The following is a 21,128-nucleotide window of genomic DNA, read 5'->3' on the forward strand; positions in this document are numbered from 1 at the left end:
AAGTTTAAAACCTCACCTATTCCTAACCCGTGCCCTAAAGCCTTCCCTCACCGCCGACTTCTCCCGATTCCCTTTCTCCCCTTCGCTTCCTCGCGCCACCATCCGAAGCCCGCAACGGCGTTGGCCGATCGCCGGCCTCGCTCACCCAGCACCGACAGAGCCTCCCTCTCCCATCAGCTCTTCGTCGCCGACCACCAGCGCCACCCGACGTTGTGCCCTAGCATGTAGCCGACCCTACCTCTTCCTCTTCGTCGTCGAGATCTCAACACCACCTTTTCCCAGTCTCCACCGATCTCTCATCACCGCTGGCGCAAAGTCACCCTAGCCAACTGCTAGGGGCCATCATCTGTTGCTGTGGGTCGACACCGAATCGTTGACGACGCTAGCAATCGTCGGCACCTGCTGTGACGTAGATCAATTGCTAATCTTTCGACGATTAGAAGGTACGGTGTGACCTCCCTACCTTTGCTCTTCTTTCTTACCAACTGCCGGCTACATATATGGTCCGATTGACACTCTCTAGTTGCAGATCTAGAGTTCCGGCGACCCCAACCCTTGCTAGATTTCATCCACTATAGCGAATGAGCGACATGTGAGGCTGTGAGAGCTGCTGAGTCAGAGATTTGAGATTTCCAGAAGAGGAGCTAAGATTCGTGTTAAAGAGGTAACACAATTTGTAGAGTAAGGGTTAAATGATTATGAGAGATATCGGAGTAGGGTAGATTTTTGTTGTGGATCATACTAGAGGGAAGGAACTATACTAAGTGCTGATTTGGGGATAATTGATGCAGAGGGCAGCAGCTTCGACTATACTCTGGCCATTGATCCGACAGCTAGTTGGTTCAGCTGTGAATCAATAGAGAGGTATGCGTTTGGAATTTGAATTTGAGTTGATTAAATTGTGCTTAGTTGTAGATCATGGACCGATTTGAATATTGTAGTTTGTTGTTCATGTGTGGTTGATGGAGTTTGATTTCAGATTTCTTGTGGTGGTTGGGTGGCTAATTTAAGTTTATTGTGAGATAGGATTGATTCATTTGTGTGTTTAGAGATTAGTGTGCATTTTGTTGATGATTTGGTGGGTATGTGGAGTTAATTAGATGATTTCATGATCATTATTAGAACCATTGAATTGGTACTGTGATTGGTGGATTAAAAATGGATTTATCATCTAACTGGATTTGGATCATAAGGTGGAATTAAACATGATTACCTAATAGTGTTAGTATTGAGTTTGGATTTAGCTAATGGTTCTATATGTGATTAGCTAAACTATATATATATCGTGCGTTTGGCAGGATGTTGATTTGAGACGAGCGTCTCGGCATGAGATTATTTAGCATGAACGACAAACAAAGGCAGGTACTTCTTGTCTTATCTCTTTAGTATATTGATCTTAGTGCATGAGTTATATTTTCGGATAGCTTCTGTATTTATCTTGACTCCACTCATATTTTTCCCGCATTTGATACTTCCACTCAATCTTTGAGCTACTCGTTTCTGTATCTATATAGTCTCTCGTTGCTATCTATGATATTTAGCAGATACCAGACATCAGATACTAGACACTGGATATATAGATACCGGACACCAGATACTAGTTACTAGATACTGGATATATAGATATCAGATACCATGTCTACTTGCTTTGATTGCTATTTATTCATGTTTCTTATTGAGCATGCTGGCTTCATGTAGCATACATGTTTCTGTTTATATATATATATATGATGACTGCTGCATTGTTTGCATCATGTCATTGCATGCATTGCCGGCGACACTAGCTCCCATGTGGTTGAGACGGTCGTTGGCCTGGGCCGCATGCTCGGCCACTCATGGGTAGTGGTAGCTGGAGCGTGCCGCTTGTCCTGTCGTGCCCTCACTCGCACACTCATGGGTAGTGATAGCTGGAGTCGCGGGCAACAGGGACCCCTGTCGCAGACGTAGGTATTCAGCTACTATGCACCTGTCCATCCGGTCACTCGAGAGTAGTGGCGGCCTTTGGGTGGTACAGTTGTCATCGATCCGGCCTCTCGACCATACAGGGGTCATGGTGCAGAGAGATGGGCGGGGTGACCATCCGTACATACGCTGTTGTTATTATATCTGCTGGTTGCTTACTTATATTGTTGTTGCTTATCTATGCTGCTGTTACTAGCTTATGCTGTTGTTGTTTACTTATGCTGATATGCTTACATAGGTTGAGATATATACCTGTGGTATGTGTTTAGACACTAGCTTACTTACTATTGACATGTATATACCTCACATGATACCATGTAATTATGAGCAGTACTGTAGCAGGATTTTGCTACATCTACCTTCCATTACTAGCCTAGGATATGGTTTCAGGTATGGACACTTATTATGATATCACTGTAGTATCTGCTATTTCCATATGAGACTGTATACCTTTGCATTTCTAGTTCTTTACTATACTCATGCACTATCTGTCTATTACCCGCTGAGTCTTTATACTCACCACCCCGTATATTGGTAATTTCGCCAGGTAGCAGGTAAAGGATTTATGGAGTCGCCTGGAGATCCTGTCCGCCAGTTCCACGTCACATTCGAGGACGATATTATGGTTTTGGTATACCGTACGTTAGTTGTGTTTTCGTTATGTTTCTTGTTCTTGTGTTTGTGTATCTTGTATTTGGTTTGATATTATTGTGTCAAGCCGAGCTGACTCGCAGTCAGTTGATTTGTGTTTTGTGATCGTTGTTTGTGATTTCCGCTGTGTTGGTTTCTAGTACAGTCGTGTGGGATGATTAATATATTTATATAACTGCGTGGTTGTGTTTATTTCTGTTCCAGCCGAGTGGGGTGATTATATAACTGTGTGGTTGTGTAAATATATTCCAGCCGTATGTGGCTGATGTATTTTATATGTATGTATGTCTCAGATTGTCACCCATACAGGGGAGATACTGCTGAAATTTTTCGATAAGGACTCCTTTGGGGGTGTGACAATTTATTGGTATCAGAGCCACAGGTTTTACGAGGCCTATTTTCGTTTGGTTTTTCGTGATTTGGTTTCTCGATGTGACTTTTCGGGTTTTGGGACCAGGCAGCGACAGGATTCTCCAAGCTATAGGAGGTATGTTTGCATATTGTTATCTTACATTGCTGTTAGTGCATGCATAGTTGTTATGTTAGTTATGTTATGTATTAGTATGCTTTTGTTAGTACCTGTCCAGTTGTTTGTAGCATACATCAAATGTGTTGGGTCAATCACTGATCACGGTTGACCCTACTAGAGATCAAGGAATACAGTCTCATAGGACTTCTTTTACCATACCACTAGTGTTATTAATTTCTGTTATCACTAGTTTAGTAGTGGTTAGTATCTGCTAAATATCATATTGCTTCGGTTCGTGGAGAACCAATTTACTCGTATTGCCTTGGTTCGTAGAGAACCGATTTACTCTTATTGACTTGGGTAGTAGAGGATTGATTTATCCTAGTTGGTTCGGTTTGTAGAGGACCAGTTTACTCTTGTTGCGGTTAGTAGAGGACCGATCTACCTTGGTTGACTTGATCAGTAGAAGATTGATCCGTTCTTGTCGGTGTAGATGGTAGAGTACTGAGTTAATTTTATTAGTTTGGTAGTAAGAGACCGACTCACTCTATTTTATAGAGATTCTGATCCTCGGGTTATGTGTGCTGGTTAGATAACCTAAAAGTTACATTTGAGTTCATGACTTGTACAGACGGAGAATTGACTGAGTTAGTTGCATACCATTGCTGGCTTGACTAGTCTGTAGAGGATCGATGTACCATATTCTATGGAGACTTTAACCATAGACCGTATGTACTTGGTAGGATGACCTTGAGGGTACATTTGGATAGATGACCCCCACTGACGTGGAAAAGTGTGGAGCTAGTTGCTTAACACTTACGAGATACTTTATATCTGTGGCTTAAGTTATGTTTTTATTTGAATTTATATACTTAAGCTTGCTCACTTAAAATATTTTAATATATTTATACATTTGTTTTATTTAACTTTGACTTTGGGTTGTTATAATCAAAAAGGGGGAGATTGTTGGTGCGGGAAGCATCCGACGATCGAACCTGAGTTTTGATAATGGCAAAGGATTCAAAGTTAAGGTGTGTTGTGATCTAACATGCTTGACTAAGTGTTTCAGGAAAGTCCTAACTGTGGTTAGGCAGGTGAAAACCCTAGGGGGTGGTAACCCTAGGTCATAGGGGTGGTAACCCTATGCGGAAAGTCTTGGTGGGTCGAGTGCTTCAGGCAAAAGTCCTAGGGGGTAACACTAGGTGGAAAGTCCTGGTGTCGCGAACCAGGTGAAAGACTGGACCAGCCGGGAAGCGGAAGTCCGGCAAAAAGTCCGGAAGCATCGAGCACCGAACAAAAGTCCAGTTGATATGGAGGATCGCACTGGCATCGGGTAAATCTCCTCAGTGAAGTAGGTGAGGACGCGCTCCCCGTAGAGGGAACAGTAGGCGTTGGGTCGACCTAGGGTTTCCGGTTGGAAATCCGAAGTCAGACCCGGATAGTCCGGAGACTGTCACTATATTATGTTATCATATTTATTACTGTTTTGTGCTAACTTTGTGTTGCAGGGTATGTGTTTGGGACTAACACTCTTGCAGGTGCAAAGGAGCATAAGTTTACCTCGGATAAACAGTGTCCGAGGCGCATCCATGGAGCTTGGAGGCGCCTCGGGTGCAAAGCTAGAGCTGGCTGCGAAGCACTTTGGACGCACCTTGAAGGAGTCATAAGGCGCCTTGAACCATTTGCTTAAGGCGCCTTGAATGAGGCATAAGGCGCCTTGAAGAGATAAAATTCGACCAGTTCAAGCTTGATCCACGCGGGTGACTCGGCAGCATGGAGGCACCTTAAATGGCTTTCAAGGCGCCTTGAACACCCTTTATAAGGGGGTTTCAACCAGCAGCTTGAATCAATGAACTCCAAGCGATTACTTTACATATAACTGCTAACGACACGATCCAGAAGTGCTGCAACAACCTCCCGACGACCCGGAGCTCTGTTTCTTCTTCTTTAGTTGTCGGTATAAAGTTGTTATTATTCTTTCATTGTAATTAGTTTGTAATTCGTATCGAGCTTATAGTTGTTACCCACGGAAAGCGATCAAGGATCGCGGGCCTTCGAGTAGGAGTCGATCAAGGCTCCGAACGAAGTAAATTCTACTGTGTCTCTGTGTTTGTGTTTCTTTATTCCGTTGGTTGTTTTTTTAACTCCGATAGTTTTACAAATCGAATAAAATAGCCGCGAGCGCTATTCACCCCCCCTCTAGTGCGTCTCGATCCAACAGCTTTATGGCACCTTCTGCCCCATAGTTGAACATCTTTAAAGTCCGCTGGCCGAGGAGACTATTGGACTCCATAAAATGCAGATAAGTCACTCTATGGGCCTCAAGTCGCTCGGGTTCTCCCACCTGATAGTTAGGCATCTCAACTTTCAATGCCTCCAACTTGATATTCTTATTATCTAGGCCCACTATTTTTCCTTAAGTTGTGCATCCTTGGCAGTTAGGTCGGCATTTTTATCATCCATGACTTTTTATTTTTCTTGAGCTATAATTCTTTCATGGGTAGCTCAGCGATTTTGGATGCTAGCTCAGAGGCATAGTTGGTCTCTGCTTCTTTTACCTGTAAAGGGCTCTGGCCTTAACATTCTTTCGATCCAGATCCTCTATGACCCTTACTTTGCGAGTATTCTCAAATTTTAGGTGAGACTTGGCAATCTGAATTTTATTTTTCCATGGAGGCTGCTTGGGCAAGACCTCTTTCTTTCTCCTTAGTGAGGACTCATTCGGCCCATAGTAGTAGATTATCTTGATCCTCCAACTCCTTTAGATGAGCCACCTCTTTTTGGAGTCGCTCAGAAGGAACCTGGGAGGGTCTCGTTTCCCCGGTAGAGTCTTTCAGGGTGCAGTAGGGATGACTCATCTTCACCATCTTTTTGCACAAGGCCAACCCTTGCACCCAGAACTAAAGAAAAGGGAAAGTTAAGGTAGAATGAAAAGGAGAAACGGAAAATAATTAAAGCATACCCGGTGATATCTCGGGAGAAGCGGTCGGGTAGCTCTTCGAGAGTCCGCTCGGCCGCTTGTGCCACACTGTCAGCCCAAGTTTATGCTAAGGGGCTTGTCATCTTTATTAAGTGATAAGGGGTGAGGGGTTTAGAAGGGTCGGTGCAAAGACATTTATGAGAAGGTAGCTTAAGTGTAGCACTGACCTTATAGGACTCGAGCCCGTGTGAAGATGACTTGGTTCCGAGCGTAGAAGTAATCTTAGATGCAAGGCCCTCCTTGAGAGGGGGTCGAGAAGAGACCGGTGACGCTGCAATGGGGTCGGTCGACGTAGAAAGGTCTGTTGGCGTTCGAGCAAAAGGAGCAGGAACAGAAGGATCAACCTCATGTACAAGAGGTGTCGGTACTAAACTCTCCCCTTGCTCGAATAGCGGATGAGGGAAAGGCATAGTGAGAGAAGTTGGAGGTGCAGGCGCATCCAGTCGGCGTCTCTTGTGATGAATGAGCAGAGTCACATTGGACGTGTAGGACTCAGAAGGGACCAGCTTGGGAACCATGGAAGGCTGAGGAGGGGGCAACTCTTCTGTGTTGGGCGCTACATCACTACCCGCTGCTCTGCTGGCTCCCTCCTCGCTGATCGACCCCTCGGGCAAGCCAATTGACAGAGCATCATAGCAAGCCAGCTCGGCTTCTACTTGCTCATTCATTTCCAAGTCATCCAGTCTAGTGGAGTTGGACAAGCACACCTTCCACATGGTTTTAGTTGCAAAATAGAAAGAGGAAATCGGTTAGATGTAACATTAGAAGAGGGTTGAATTTCTTACCGAAGCTACTGTAGAGTAGTCTAGCTCGAATAGGACTGAGCCCGAAGATGTACAAGACACCCTCGAGGAGCATCTTGTGTATGTTAAATTTCAAGCCAAATAGAGTCTCCAAGACTTGGGTATACTCAAGCACGCCGTGATACTCAAGTAGCTCTGACGCAGGGTGTATCTCCATTTGCCATCAGGTCGGGAATGATACGGGGGGAACTGGTCGGATGTATAAATAGTGGGATTTCTAACCTTTATTGGAGGTAGGCATTTTATCAATAAAGACAGAACCCACTCGGGACTGGAAAAGAAAAACACCTGGTTCATATTTTATGGGATAGTAAAAATAGTAGAAGACGTGGGGGCTCAGACGGATATGATATAATCGAAAGAGAATAACGATCCCGTATAACAGCCTTATGGAGTTTGGAGCTAACTACTGAAGGGAAATGCAAAAGTAATTGCAGATGGTGGAGAAAGAGTGTAAGGGAAAATGAAGACCGGCCAGGAGTTGATCCTTGAAAAGAGTGATATATCAAGTAGGAGGAAGGTTAGAGTGGTCATGGCCTGAATGTATAACTATATGGTGGTTGGCGGGAATCTGGTAGGTGAGGCGAATCTAATCTATCTCTCTTTCATTGAAGTTCGAGACGATGAAAATGTCCTAGAAACTAGGAATGGGTACAGAGGAATGGGAGGCCATGGAGAATGAAAAGGGAGCAAAGGAAGTGGGAAAAAGAGACTTATAATAAGGAGAAAGAGGAAATCCTAGGCAATCACAGGTCACAATGAGAAGGGTTTAGGAGGAAGAAGAAATTGCGAAGGAAAATGAAATGTGGGTAAGGGTTGAAAAGAATGCTCGAAATCTTAAAAAACCTAAGGAGGTTCTACTAAAACCGTTCGATCCGAAGAGAGGGTGAGAAGAGAAGATCATGACCATTGAATTTGAACCATCCAAGGTCACATCGAATCTCCACAGTAGTCTGTCACTTCTAATATTCTTTTCACAAGTGAGCTCCAAGTGACATAAAAGTATGACCTATATTTATTAGAGATGGGATGCGGTTGTTAGTTAGTCCTAGGAAAATATACCGGTTCCACTGTACAAAAATTTTTGTACAAGTGTCGAATCTTTCCTTAAATAACCTATTGTGTTCTTTAGAAGTTAAATTAGGAATCGCAGACGGAACTTAACATCATTGATTCCAAACTTAACTTATCTGTTCTTAATGGTTTAGATTTGAATCGCAAGCAGAACTTAACACTATTGATTCAAATCCACCTATGTTATTAATTTCATTAAATATTAATTTTTAAAATTGGCTTTCAGGACTCCATGGCGAGGCACATGACCTTCTTGGACATGGGAGCAACCACCATTGCCTAGACAAAGCCTTTTAAGGAAAGCTAATATTTAATTTCCTTAAATAACTCTAGGTTAACCAAAAAGAACAATCAAATCACAAATTCGAAAAAGAAGAAAACACAAACTCGGAAAACTAATTCGAAAACTAGATCTATTGCCTCTTGTGTTTGGAATTCTTACAAAAAGAAATAACTAGCATGATGCGAAAAACAATTGCTAATTATACCTTCTCTTTGTAAACTAATGACCTCGAGATCTTCTGTCATATTCCTCGCCTCGCCTTGGACGTCGTGTGGGCGACGATCCTCCAAGATGAACACCACCCAAAAGCTTCCTTCCTCTTCCTCTAAAATCCGGCCACCACCACCACCAAGGAGAAGAGAGTAAAGGGAAAGGGAGAAGAGAGAGGGCCGACCACCAAGAGAGACTCCTCCAAGAGAATAAGAATTGTTGTTTCTCATGAAGCCTCCTCACCACTTCTTTTGTAATACTTGCCCAAGACAAATAAAGGAAGAATTTTTTCAAAAATTAAAATATTCTTCTAGGTTTTTCTTTTCCCTTTTAATTTTCCTTTTCTTTCCTCTTGATTGAATCAATCACCAAAAATAAATTTGATGATTTTATTTTTTTAAACATGGCCGACCACCTTGCTTGGGCACCAAGCAAGGGTGGTCGGCCCCCATAAGAGGAAAGGAATTTTATTTTTAATAAAATTTTACAAGAAGAAAAACTCTTATAAAATTTTACAAGCTCTCTTTCCTAAAGTAGGAGTTAAAAAGGAAAGTTCTAAAAAATTAAAATCATGTTTTAAAATTTAAAACTTCTCTTATAAAATTTCCTTTTTTAACATGGTGATAGAAAATTTAAATTTTAAAACTTATCTTTCTTTTTTTTCTTAAACCATGAGGATGGTTAAAAAAGGAAAGTTTTAAAACTCTCTATTAAAACATGTGACCTAATTCAAATAAGGAAAGTTTAAAAATTAAAATCTCTCTTTTAAAACTTATAGTTTTCTACAAAGTGAAGATTTTAAAAATTCAAAACAACCCTCCTTGTTTGAATTATTGTGGCTGACCCTTATTAGCTTGATCACCAATCAATAGGGCTGACCCCTATAGAAAGAGATGTGGCCGACCATTGCTTGGTCACCAAGCAATGGTCCGACCCCCTTCTTGGACACCAAGATGAGTCTTACTTTGGATGGACTTGAGGCTCTAATGAGGCTATGACAGGGACCTAGAGGAGAAATTGGTTTTAACCTTCCGATGAGCTTGAGTATCCCGTGTTCGCCTCTAACACACAACTCAAGTTCATCGATAATAACTCATTCCACTAGAGAGTTATTATCGCACTACCGCACCAATCTCAAATTATATTATGGGCTCCTTCTTATCATGAGTGTGTTAGTCTCCCTGTGTTTAAGATAACGAATGTCTACTAATTAAGTAAGTTACTGACAACTCACTTAATTAATATCTAGCTCCAAGAGTAGTATCACTCAACTTTATTGTTATGTCGGAGTAAGTCCACCTGCAGGGTTTAACATGACAATCCTTATGAGCTCCTCTTAGGGACATTCTCAACCTAGATAACTAAGACACAGATTCCTTCTATAATCAACAACACACACTATAAGTAATATCATTTCCCAACTTATCGGGCATATTGATTTATCGAGCTAAACCTCACCCTTTGATAAGTCAAAGAAATAAATATTAAACATATGTGTTTGTTATTATATTAGGATTAAGAGCACACACTTCCATAATAACTAAGGTCTAGTTCTTTTATCAAGTCAGTACAAAAAGACCTTACCTAAATGGTCCTACTCAATACACTTAAAGTGTATTAGTGTAATTTATTAATCAAGATAAACTAATACTTAATTACACTACGACTATTTCGATGGTTTGTTCCTTTCCATTTTAGTCGTGAGCAACTATTTATAATTTATAAAGAACCGACAACATGATCTTCTGAGTGTGAGACCACACTCCATGTTATCTACTATATAAATTAATTGAACAATTACATTTAACAAATAAATACAGATATTGACCAATGTGATTCATTTATTTCAAAAATAAATGTTTACAAAAGCTAGGCTTTTAGTATACACTCCAACAGCGGTCATCATGATTATATTCAAAAGACATGCTGGCCACACTAAGCATTAATGGCAAATGACGTACCCTACTCTCGAGGTATAATTTTGGCAGTGGGAGAATGACATCATCCCTAGTCAGGTGAATGGTCAATGACCGAAAACCCAATCGGGAAATGAGAAACATAAAAAAAATATAAGTGTCTAGTTAGTCGAACTTACAGGCTCTTTCAACTAAATTTGAATGGGAGACCTGTGATATGATAAATAAGGTAAGATTCTCAAAGAGTTAAGAAAGCTGGCTAATGTGGCAATCAAAGTCAAAGAGGAGACAACACTCGGGAGTAACACGGCTACATAGCTCAGCCAGGTAGTCTAGTTGATCGGACATTTGGTTCGATCAAAGCCCAAGTCCTCATGGCTCGGGGAAATCTTGAGCCGAGCCATTTGAGTTCGATTCAAAAGCACACGATTGCAAGACTCAACCAAGCGATCTAGCCTACTAGACCTTTTGACCGATCAGACCAGACTCTGAGTCCTCAAAGAGGCCGAGCCTAGTCCTTGAAGAGGCCGAGCCTAGTCCTTGAAGAGGCCGAGCCGAGTCCTCGAAGAGGCTGAGTCGAGTTCTAAAAGAGGCCGAGCTGAGTCCTCAAAGAGGCTGAGCCGAGTCCTTAAAGAGGTCAAGCCGAGTCCTCAAAGAGGCCAAGTTCTCAAAGAGGCTGAGTCCTCAAGGTGGTTTACATCCCTTAACTGAGCCACCCCCCTCCGAGAGCAAGGTTTGATCGGACAATGGAGGGGACTTAGCCAGCCTATCATCACAACATATTAATGGTTCATTAGCTTATCATTCCTTTTTGGTGTTTTTCATAGTCATTGCTAGGGAATCATGTGAATATTCCCTGTGCAAGCTATACACTAGAAGCTTCTACCCTGCAAAGTGCAGGAATTGCGGGCTTATTCCAGGAAAGGTGTCAGAGTGTCATGATGGTCGGTCAAATAGTAATGCATTGAGATTTATGTAGAGAGGAAAAATAATACTATATAAGGGGGTTTCCACTACAAACACAGGTACATGAGGTTTTGTTATAAAGTACATTGTTGGTAGTTATTATTCTTCATCTTCTCTACCATTGCTTACCTGACTTGAGCATTGGAGTGCCTCCATCGGGACTCTTACCTGGCCTAGTGACTAATATTTTTTTGCTTCTAGTTCTTCTTCTTGGCACATAGGTTCACTAGTAGTTCCAACCCTCTTTCTCTCTCATCTAAAGTCTACTTGCAGTCAATATTGAAGTCTCCTATCTAGCACGCCATCCTCTCCGATTCTAGGGAGGATCATCGTGGATACTGGAGACTACATTTGCTGCTATATATGGTGTTATTATAGCTCCCTCTATATCGCATACAAGTCTAAAAGCTTGGAGATATAGGACTGACAAATATTAGACCTAGCGCAACAAGATGACTAGACTTACCCTAAACACAATAATGTAAGCAATAGAGAAAAAGGTAAAAATAACATGACAACCCATATATCGAAACAGGTTACACTGATTAACTTGTATTTGTTTGATTGTTTCATATAATCTAATAGTTTGGCAAGCTTAACTAAATTTTAGTATGCGACTAATACATCTTAATGACATGATTAACATGATACGACATTGACGTGGTGATAAGGGGGGTCCGCCATGTGCGAATCAAAGGACGGAGGCAATAGCCAACGTGGAGGTCAAAGTCAAAGAGGTCAATGCGAGAGAACCAACAGGTTCACCAAAGGGTAGTCGAGTGGAGCTCTACTGCAGTGGCCGATCAGGCATGAAGCACCCGACCGACAAATGACTTTTCTGAGCAGAATGCCTAGATGGCTAGGAGCACTACATCAAGATCATCAGATGCTCAGTTCGGATCGACGGAATGTTAAACAGACTGGATCACTTGTTCGATCGGGGGAGACAAGCCAATGTACACAGTTACCGCAGGGACGAGCAGCCGAGTCTGACCTAGCGGAGGAGTTCCCAATTGAGCGGCTATCCCACTTAGCTGAGCAAAGGGATCATTGATGTATCTCTTAACATCCTTCTGGGAGATAGTACTGTTGTTGATACAAGGTATGGTCAACAGGCGGATCGTACGATGGAAGCTTCTAATGTCTTGTCAGGGATATGCATACCCTGTTAAGGTATGATATCAGAGGCACTTTCCTGACAAGTCCTTTCATAGGAAAAATTGGAGAACGTGCCCATGCCTCTAGGAGAGTGTACGTCGCCTATGGGTGAAAGAGGGTTCATGCACTGACGAAGGTATGCGTATTTCACTATTCACGCCTGCGCTTACTGTTGCTCTGTTTTCTTCCTTCTTTCAGGCGGCTGACTTAAGCGTTGGAGGACCAACGCCGGGCAGGGGCGGATCTAGGCGAGGGCTGGAGGGGGCTGAAGCCCTCGTCAAGATTTGCCGGAGAAAGAGCTAAAGTGGAGTCCAACATGAGAAGTTCGATGTTCGGGCCGTCCGGCGTGAGAAGCTCGGCGTCCGAGTCCAACAGCCACTGCACAAACACGAAGCAGCGAGGTTTCATCTTTTTTTTTTTTTTAATTTTTTAAAATAAAATTTAAAGGCTTTTGCAGCCCAATGCCCAATAGGTCATCCGTATGTTTTTTTTTGTCTTCGTTAATTGCGCTTTCTCCCTCACGATCACGAATCGTGACTCCGCTCCGCCTCAGCAGTCTGCACTTCGTTCCGCTGCCCGTCGTTCGTGTTCTATTATCCGCTGTCGCCGGTCCACCGCCCATCAGTCCGACGCTCGCCGGTCCACCGGTCCGCCCAATAGGTCCGCAGTCCGCCGCCTCCCTCTCTAATTTTTTATTTACTTTTATTTTGTTTTCTTGTGCTGATTTTGATGCCCGCCGGTCCGCCACCGACCAGCCTGCCGCCAGCTGGTCCGCCGCCCATCGACTGCAGTAGGCTAGCAGCCGCCAGCCGCCCACTAGGTCTGCCAGTGCCAGCTCCTTGTTTTTTCTATACTTTATTTTTCTGGTGCTGATTCCACTGTCTGCCGGTCCGCCACCCACCAGGTCGCCGCCGACCAATCCTGGGCCCATCGGTCTGTCTCCCGCCGATTGCAGCAGCCACCCACTAGGTCTGTTGCCTCCCTCTCTTTTTTCTCTCTAGTTTTGTGTTTTTTTTCTTGTGTTGATTCCACTGTTTGCCAGTCTACTACTAACTAGTCTGTTGCTCGCCGGATGTCGGTCCGTCGCCCACCGACTGCAGCAGACACCCACTAGGTCCGCTGTCTCCTGTTGGGGTCGAAAAGTAGCTAGAGGGGGATGAATAACTCATCGCGCTCCTCGTGCTCTTCGTTGCTTGTTTCTTCAATGATATGCAGCGGAAATACAAGAAACAAAATATACAACGCTAATACAAAAGATTTACTTAGTATCCACCTCAAGATGAGATGACTAATCCAAGGATCTACACACTCACGCACCCTCCACTATGTAAACACTCCTTTTCGGTAACTACCGAAGGCGGAGAAGTCCTACAATACTCTCAATACAACAAGAAAGCAAAGGAAGACAAATACAAGAAATATCTTACAAGATATGCAATGAAAGCCCTAACCCTAGCTTCTTCTTCTTGTTGTAGTCACGCCTCTTGACTTGGATGTCTCTCCAAGATCCTTCAAGAACTGGCGGTGAGAGTGGAAGAACGCTATGGAGAAGCTGCTGTGAAGATCGGAGCTGAACAGTGCAAGTAATGGCGAAGGAATAGCACTCCAACGGCTTTATCCAACGCCAACGGTCGGATCCCGATCGATTGGATTGCTCCCAATCGATCGGGGAGGCTTTGGATCGATCGATCAATCGATCCAGAGCGCCTCTGTGCTCTCGGGAAACGCCTGGATCGATTCACCGATCGATCCTGGGCTTATTGCACAGAATCGCACCTCCCAATCGATCGCCCGATCGATTGGGAGCTCTGGATCGATCAACTGATCGATCCAGCGCTGTTCTGTGTGATTGCGAGCCTCTCCCAATCGATCACCCGATCGATTGGGAGGAAGCTTGTCGCGGGGACTCACCCAATCGATCGGCCGATCGATTGGGCATGAGCCAATCGATCGGCTGATCGATCCAGCTCCTTGATTTTGCCCAAAATCAAGTCCAAAGCCCCCTAAATCAACATCTAGTCAACTATGACCTGTTGGTACATCATGCCTAGCATCCGGTCACCCTTGACCTGTTAGAACTCCCTCACCAAGTGTCTGGTCAATTCCTTTGACCCACTTAGACTTTTCTCCTCGTGCCAAGTGTCCGGTCATCCTTGACCCACTTGGACTTATCTTCACCAGGTGTCCGATCAACCTTGATCCACCTGGATTTCCTATGCCAAGTATCCGGTCAATTCCTTTGACCTACTTGGGCTTCCCAACATCAGATGTCTGATCAAACTTGATCGATCCATCTAGATTTCCTGTGTCTGGCTTCACTCACCGGGACTTTCCTTCTGCCTAGCTTCACTCACTAGGACTTCTCATTTGCATGACTTCACTCACCAGGACTTTTCATACTGCCTAGCTTCACTCACTAGGTCTTTCACCTGGCTTCACTCACCAGGATTTTCCAGCTGTCCGGCTTCACTCACCGGGACTTTCACCTAGCTTCACTCACTAGGATTTTCCTTCTGCCTGGCTTCACTCACCCGGACTTTCCTTCTGCCTGGCTTCACTCACCAGGTCTTTCACCTAACTTCACTCACTAAGTCTTTTACTTGGCTTCACTCACCAGGACTTTCACCTAGTTTCACTCACTAGGATTTCTCATTTGCCTGGCTTCACTCACTAGGACTTCCCAGTCTGTCTAACCTCCCAGTTAGGACTTTCACCTGACTTTACTTACCAGGATTTTTCAATCAAGTATCCAGTCAATCTTGACCTACTTGACTCTCCTTCACAATCTCATCACATGAACAATTGCACCTGCAATCTCCATGTCTTGTCTCCATGTATTGTCAAACATCGAAACTCAAACATCAAGACTCGAGCTTGAACCAATTCAAGCTCAGTCAATCAGGTCAACCTTGACCTAGGGAATATTGCACCAACAATCTCCCACTTTTTGATGTTTGACAATACCACTTTTAAGTTAGGCTAATCACATAGCCTCAACTCCTTTCATGCCAATATGAGAATGATGGTTTCCTTCATTCTCCTCCTTTTCTAGAGGGCAAACTCCCTCTTAGGTAATGAAGGCCTAACTTAACCTCACATTCTCCCCCTATTGGCACACATCAAAAACTCTCCCCCTGAAGAGTTACCCAACGTTGTTGACAACTACACTCATTGTTCACAACATAATAACGAAGGTCCCATACCCTTCATTGTCCTAAACGTTCATCCTTGAGCATATACCACTTGGTATATTCACACACGATTCAATTGAAGGTCTCATACCCTTCATTGTCATCAATCGCTCATCTGTGAGCAAACATCACCTGAATAATGAAGATATCCACTCTTCATTACATTCAAATGCCCAACCTTGAGCATTTTCGCTAAAGAAGGTCAACCACCTTCCAAGGTGTATGAAAAATAAATTTTCATGTCCTTAAAGAGTAACTCTCCCTAAAGACATGCACGTAACTTCTGTCATTGCACCAATGACTTGGAATCCCTAAAGCTTTAGGAAACCCAAATTTAGAAGTTTTGAGGTTCAAAAATTTAATATTGAAGTCAAACCTCAACCTAAACTTCTACTTAGTCTTCCTTAACCAATCCATTCTTGTTTTCATCGTGAAAATTCCCTCTAAATGTATACAAATGTGTTTTGAGGGGTTAGGAGTGATTACCTAGACTAAAGGTGGTTCAAAATGCTGAAATCAGGCTTTCCCAGCCAAAATCAGCATCCCCAATCGATTGGAGTTGGGTTCCAATCGATTGAACCCTGCTGAATCGATTCACTGATCGATTCAGACTGCGTGGATCGATTGGCTGATCGATCCAGCGAGCTTCTGCTTGCGGGAAAACTCCTCTCAATCGATCGCCCGATCGATTGAGGCACTTCAATCGATCGGGTGATCGATTGAAGCACTGAAAAATTGAAATTCAATTTCAGTGAATTTCAGAAACTCCTAAAAAATTCTATAAAATTTGAAAAATCATGAAAATTGTTGTGAACATTATTTAGGGCATATATTATCATAGAAAAATAGTTGTCTAAAAAAATACTTCATATTTTCCAAGATTGACAAAAACTAGAAAACTTGTCAAAATTTTAGTGTTTTCTTCTAGTTTATGTCTAACTTTTCAATGAACAGTACTACCAAAAGATAGTCTTCACCAAGATTTTCCAAAGCATATTTGAAATCAATTTCAAAATCAATTTCCAACCATGTTCTTTGGGCTCAATGCATATGACTTGTACATTAGCTTTCCCAATGCTTGGAAAACATATAACTATGTGTTTTGATGAACTTAAAACTCAAAAGAATGCACTAAATCAACATCTTGAGTTTTGTTCATCATCCTAACATCTCACTTGTATCTAATGTGCACTAAAACACATACAAGTCACCTTATAGTTCTTAGTCAGATGTAAACTTTTGGTTTTGCCCTAATCTAGGGATCATGCATATCTACCTAGACATTTTGAGATCATGAACATCCACCAAGGATGTTACTTGTTGATACATGTCATTTGTCCTTAATTGCCAGGAATTTAAAGGTTATACATGATGCGATATGATATACATCAAAGATAAATAATTTTCAAAAGAAAATTTCCTAGAACTATATGATGTATGTATGACATGACATGATATTTTTGTGTTTTTCATAATAAAACGTGAATACAAAAATAAGTATGATGTCATGACATATTTTGGGCAAACAAAGCATGACAAATTAGCATAAATGAAATACCTAGATTATTTTTCTAAGTATCCTTAACCCTTAGCTAAATCAAAATTTAACCCTAGATTGCCCAAAATGTCCCAAGAAATGCCAAAACTCACTTTTGACATTTCTTTTGCTTTTCCTAATTTGTGCCAATTTAAATTAAACAAATTCCTCAAATTTTTGACACAAATTACTCTTCCAAGAGTAACAAATTTAAACTAAGGCTTAGACTTGCCTTTAACATTCCAATAAAATGTCAACATCCCAACTTGGCATTTCTTTAGACTTGATTTCTTGTGTCAATTAAAATTGTATCCAAATACTCAAATTTTGGCACATCTTACTCTTTCCACGAGTAAGCCTTTAATCCTTATCATTTTCAAAGGTTAACAATATCCTTGAAAATGCTCTTAGAGTGCCAACTTCATCATGATTGAGTTAACTACCCTTTCAATTAGAGTTGACACTCTCTAATCCATCTAAGGGGTGGAGAAAATGCTCCTAGGAACCCAAAATCTCTTGGTGCTCCTTGGATGTTCTAGGTATTCACTAGGGATAACTTTCCTAGATACCTTCCTAGTGACCTTGTTAGGCTTCTTAGAAACCTTGGTCACATTTTCTAGCTCAACTCTAGGGATTTCTTCCCTTGTGACCTTCTTTGTGACTTTCTTGGACTTCTTAGAAGTCTTAGTCACTTTTGTTGCAAAAATACTCTTAGGAATAACCTTCCTAGTATTTTTAACTTGACCATTTGACCTACACTCAGTTCCATAGCTATATGGAACCCTATGGTAAGAAATTACATCTTTCTTAGCCTTTGGTTTGTATCCCAAACCTCTATGGCTATTGGATGACTTTTGTTGTCCTAAACCTAAGTTATGCTCATTTTGCCCTTTAAGGATATTTTCCATCCTTTTTAGGGTCTTTTCTATTTTATCAAGTCTTGACCTCAATACTTGATTTTCTTCCCATAAATCCCTAGATTTTGATTTTTCATTAAATCCTTGAGCATTTTTGTTTAAATTTTTATCTACCTTCCTAACCCTAGGTTGAGTGGTTTTAGCATGAAAAGCTACATGTTTTTCCTTAAAGCTATCATGCTTCCTATTCTTGTGGTAAATAGCATTAAAATGATAAAAATTAGAATTATCATGCTTTTTACCATTATTTAAAAGGGTAGGCTCAATAAATAATACCTTTCGTTTTACCTTGGAGGCTCTCCTTTGACTCATGCTTCCTCCTTGAGCCTTGACCGCTTTCTTCCCCTTGGGACATTGACTCCGATAATATCCCTTTTGATTGCAAGAGAAACACATAATGTGCTCCTTGCTCTTCTTTGTTTCGAGGACGGTCTCCTTGGGATTCACCTTGCCCTTTAGTGCCACTTGGTCATTCTTCTTGGCCAATTTGGGGCACTTGCTCTTGTAGTGCCCATGTTCCCTACACTCAAAACATATAATGTGATTTTTATCTTTAATTGAAATATTTTTACCTCCATGTGTAGGGATGGCACTAGATCCTTCAGTTAATTTAGCTTGACTTGTGGAGGTGAAAGCTTCTTCATCCTCTTCTTCTCTTGACCCGGATGTGGAGGCTTCTTCTTGCTCCAGTGTCAATGATCCACACTCCCCCTCAATCCTAGAGGTGGAGACTTCTTCATCTTCATCTTGTACATGGAATAAGGAGTATGCCCTCTCCTTGCCCTCTTCATTGCATTCCTTTGAAGATGAAGCTTCTTGGTCTTCTTCTTCGGCAGATGAGCATCTCTCACCTCTGGAATTCTCCTCCTCTTGGTCTTGCTCCAATGAGTCACCCTCTTTGGATTTTTCTTGGCTTGGTACAGTGGAGGGGATCTCATGAATCTTGGCCAATTTTCTCCATAGCTCTTTGGCATCTACAAAATCTCCAATTTGCTCCAAGATGTTGCTCGACAATAAATTGACCAAAAGCTTGGTCACTTTGTCATTGGCCTCACATCTTTGGATTTGGTCTTGGCCCCACTTGCTTCTCTTAAAAATTTTGCCCTTTGAATTCTTAGGAGCTTCGAAGCCTTCTATTAGAGCAAACCATTGCTCTATCTCCACCATTAAGAAATTCTCAATCCTTGATCTTCAAAGATCGAAGCTCATCATTGTGAATGGTGGAGGCACCCTTGTGTCGAATCCAAGACTATCTTGGAATTCCATCTTGAAGTTGAGCTTCTTGAATGAAGTCTTCAACTTGTAGAATTGCTCCAACTTCTTCACCCTCAAGCTTTTTGCCCCTTCCGGTGATGATTCCGGTGAAGAGCAACCTTGCTCTGATACCACTTGTTGGGGTCGAAAAGTAACTAGGGGGGTGAATAGCTCGTCGCGCTCCTCGTGCTCTTCATTGCTTATTTCTTCAATGATATGCAGCGGAAATACAAGAAACAAAATATACAACGCTAACACAAAAGATTTACTTGGTATCCACCTCAAGATGAGGTGACTAATCCAAGGATACACACACTCACGCACCCTCCACTATGTAAACACTCCTTTTCGGTAACTACCGAAGGCGGAGAAGCCCTACAATACTCTCAATACAACAAGAAAGCAAGGGAAGACAAATACAAGAAATATCTTACAAGATATGCAATGAAAGCCCTAACCCTAACTTCTTCTTCTTGTTGTAGTCACGCCTCTTGACTTGGATGTCTCTCCAAGATCCTTCAAGAACTGACGGTGAGAGTGGAAGAACGCTATGGAGAAGTTGTTGTGAAGATCGGAGCTGAACAGTGCAAGTAATGGCGAAGGAATAGCATGCCAACGGCTTTATCCAGTGTCAACGGTCGGATCCCGATCGATTGGATTGCTCCCAATCGATGGAGGAGGCTTTGGATCGATCGGTCGATCGATCCAGAGCGCCTTTGTGCTCTCGGGAAACGCCTGTATCGATTTACCGATCGATCCAGGGCTTATTGCGCAGAATCGCACCTCCCAATCGATCGTCCGATCGATTGGGAGCTCTGGATCGATCGACTGATCGATCCAGCGTTGTTCTGTGCGATTGCGAGCCTCTCCCAATCGATCACCTGATCGATTGAGAGAAAGCTTGTCTCGGGGACTCACCTAATCGATCGACCGATCGATTGGGCATGAGCCAATCGATCGGCTGATCGATCCAGCTCCTTGATTTTGCCCAAAATCAAGTCCAAAGCCCCCTAAACCAACATCCAGTCAACCATGACCTGTTGGTATATCATGCCTAGCATCCGGTCACCCTTGACCTGTTAGAACTCCCTCACCAATTGTTCGGTCAATCCCTTTGACCCACTTGGACTTTTCTCCTTGTGCCAAGTGTCCGGTCATCCTTGACCCACTTGGACTTATCTTCACCAGGTGTCCGATCAACCTTGATCCATCTGGATTTCCCGTGCCAAGTATCCGATCAATTCCTTTGACCTACTTGGGCTTCCCAACACCAGATGTCTGATCAAACTTGATCCATCTAGATTTCCTGTGCCTGTCTTCACTCACCAGGACTTTCCTTCTGCCTAGATTCACTCACTAGGACTTCTCATTTGCCTGGCTTCACTCACCAGGACTTTCCATACTGCCTAGCTTCACTCACTAGGTTTTTCACCTAGCTTTACTCACCAGGATTTTCCAGCTGCCCGACTTCACTCACCGGGACTTTCACCTAGCTTCACTCACTAGGATTTTCCTTCTACCTGGCTTCACTCACCAGGACTTTCCTTCTGTCTGGCTTCACTCACCAGGTCTTTCACCTAGCTTCACTCACTAGGTCTTTCACCTGGCTTCACTCACCAGGACTTTCACCTAGCTTCACTCACTAGGATTTCTCATTTGTCTGGCTTCACTCACCAGGACTTCCCAGTCTACCTAACCTCCCAGTTAGGACTTTCACCTGGCTTTACTCACGAGGATTTTCCAGTCAAGTATCCAGT

The sequence above is a fragment of the Zingiber officinale genome, chromosome 9A, assembly GCF_018446385.1.
Source record: "Zingiber officinale cultivar Zhangliang chromosome 9A, Zo_v1.1, whole genome shotgun sequence".
Taxonomy (NCBI): Eukaryota; Viridiplantae; Streptophyta; class Magnoliopsida; order Zingiberales; family Zingiberaceae; genus Zingiber; species Zingiber officinale.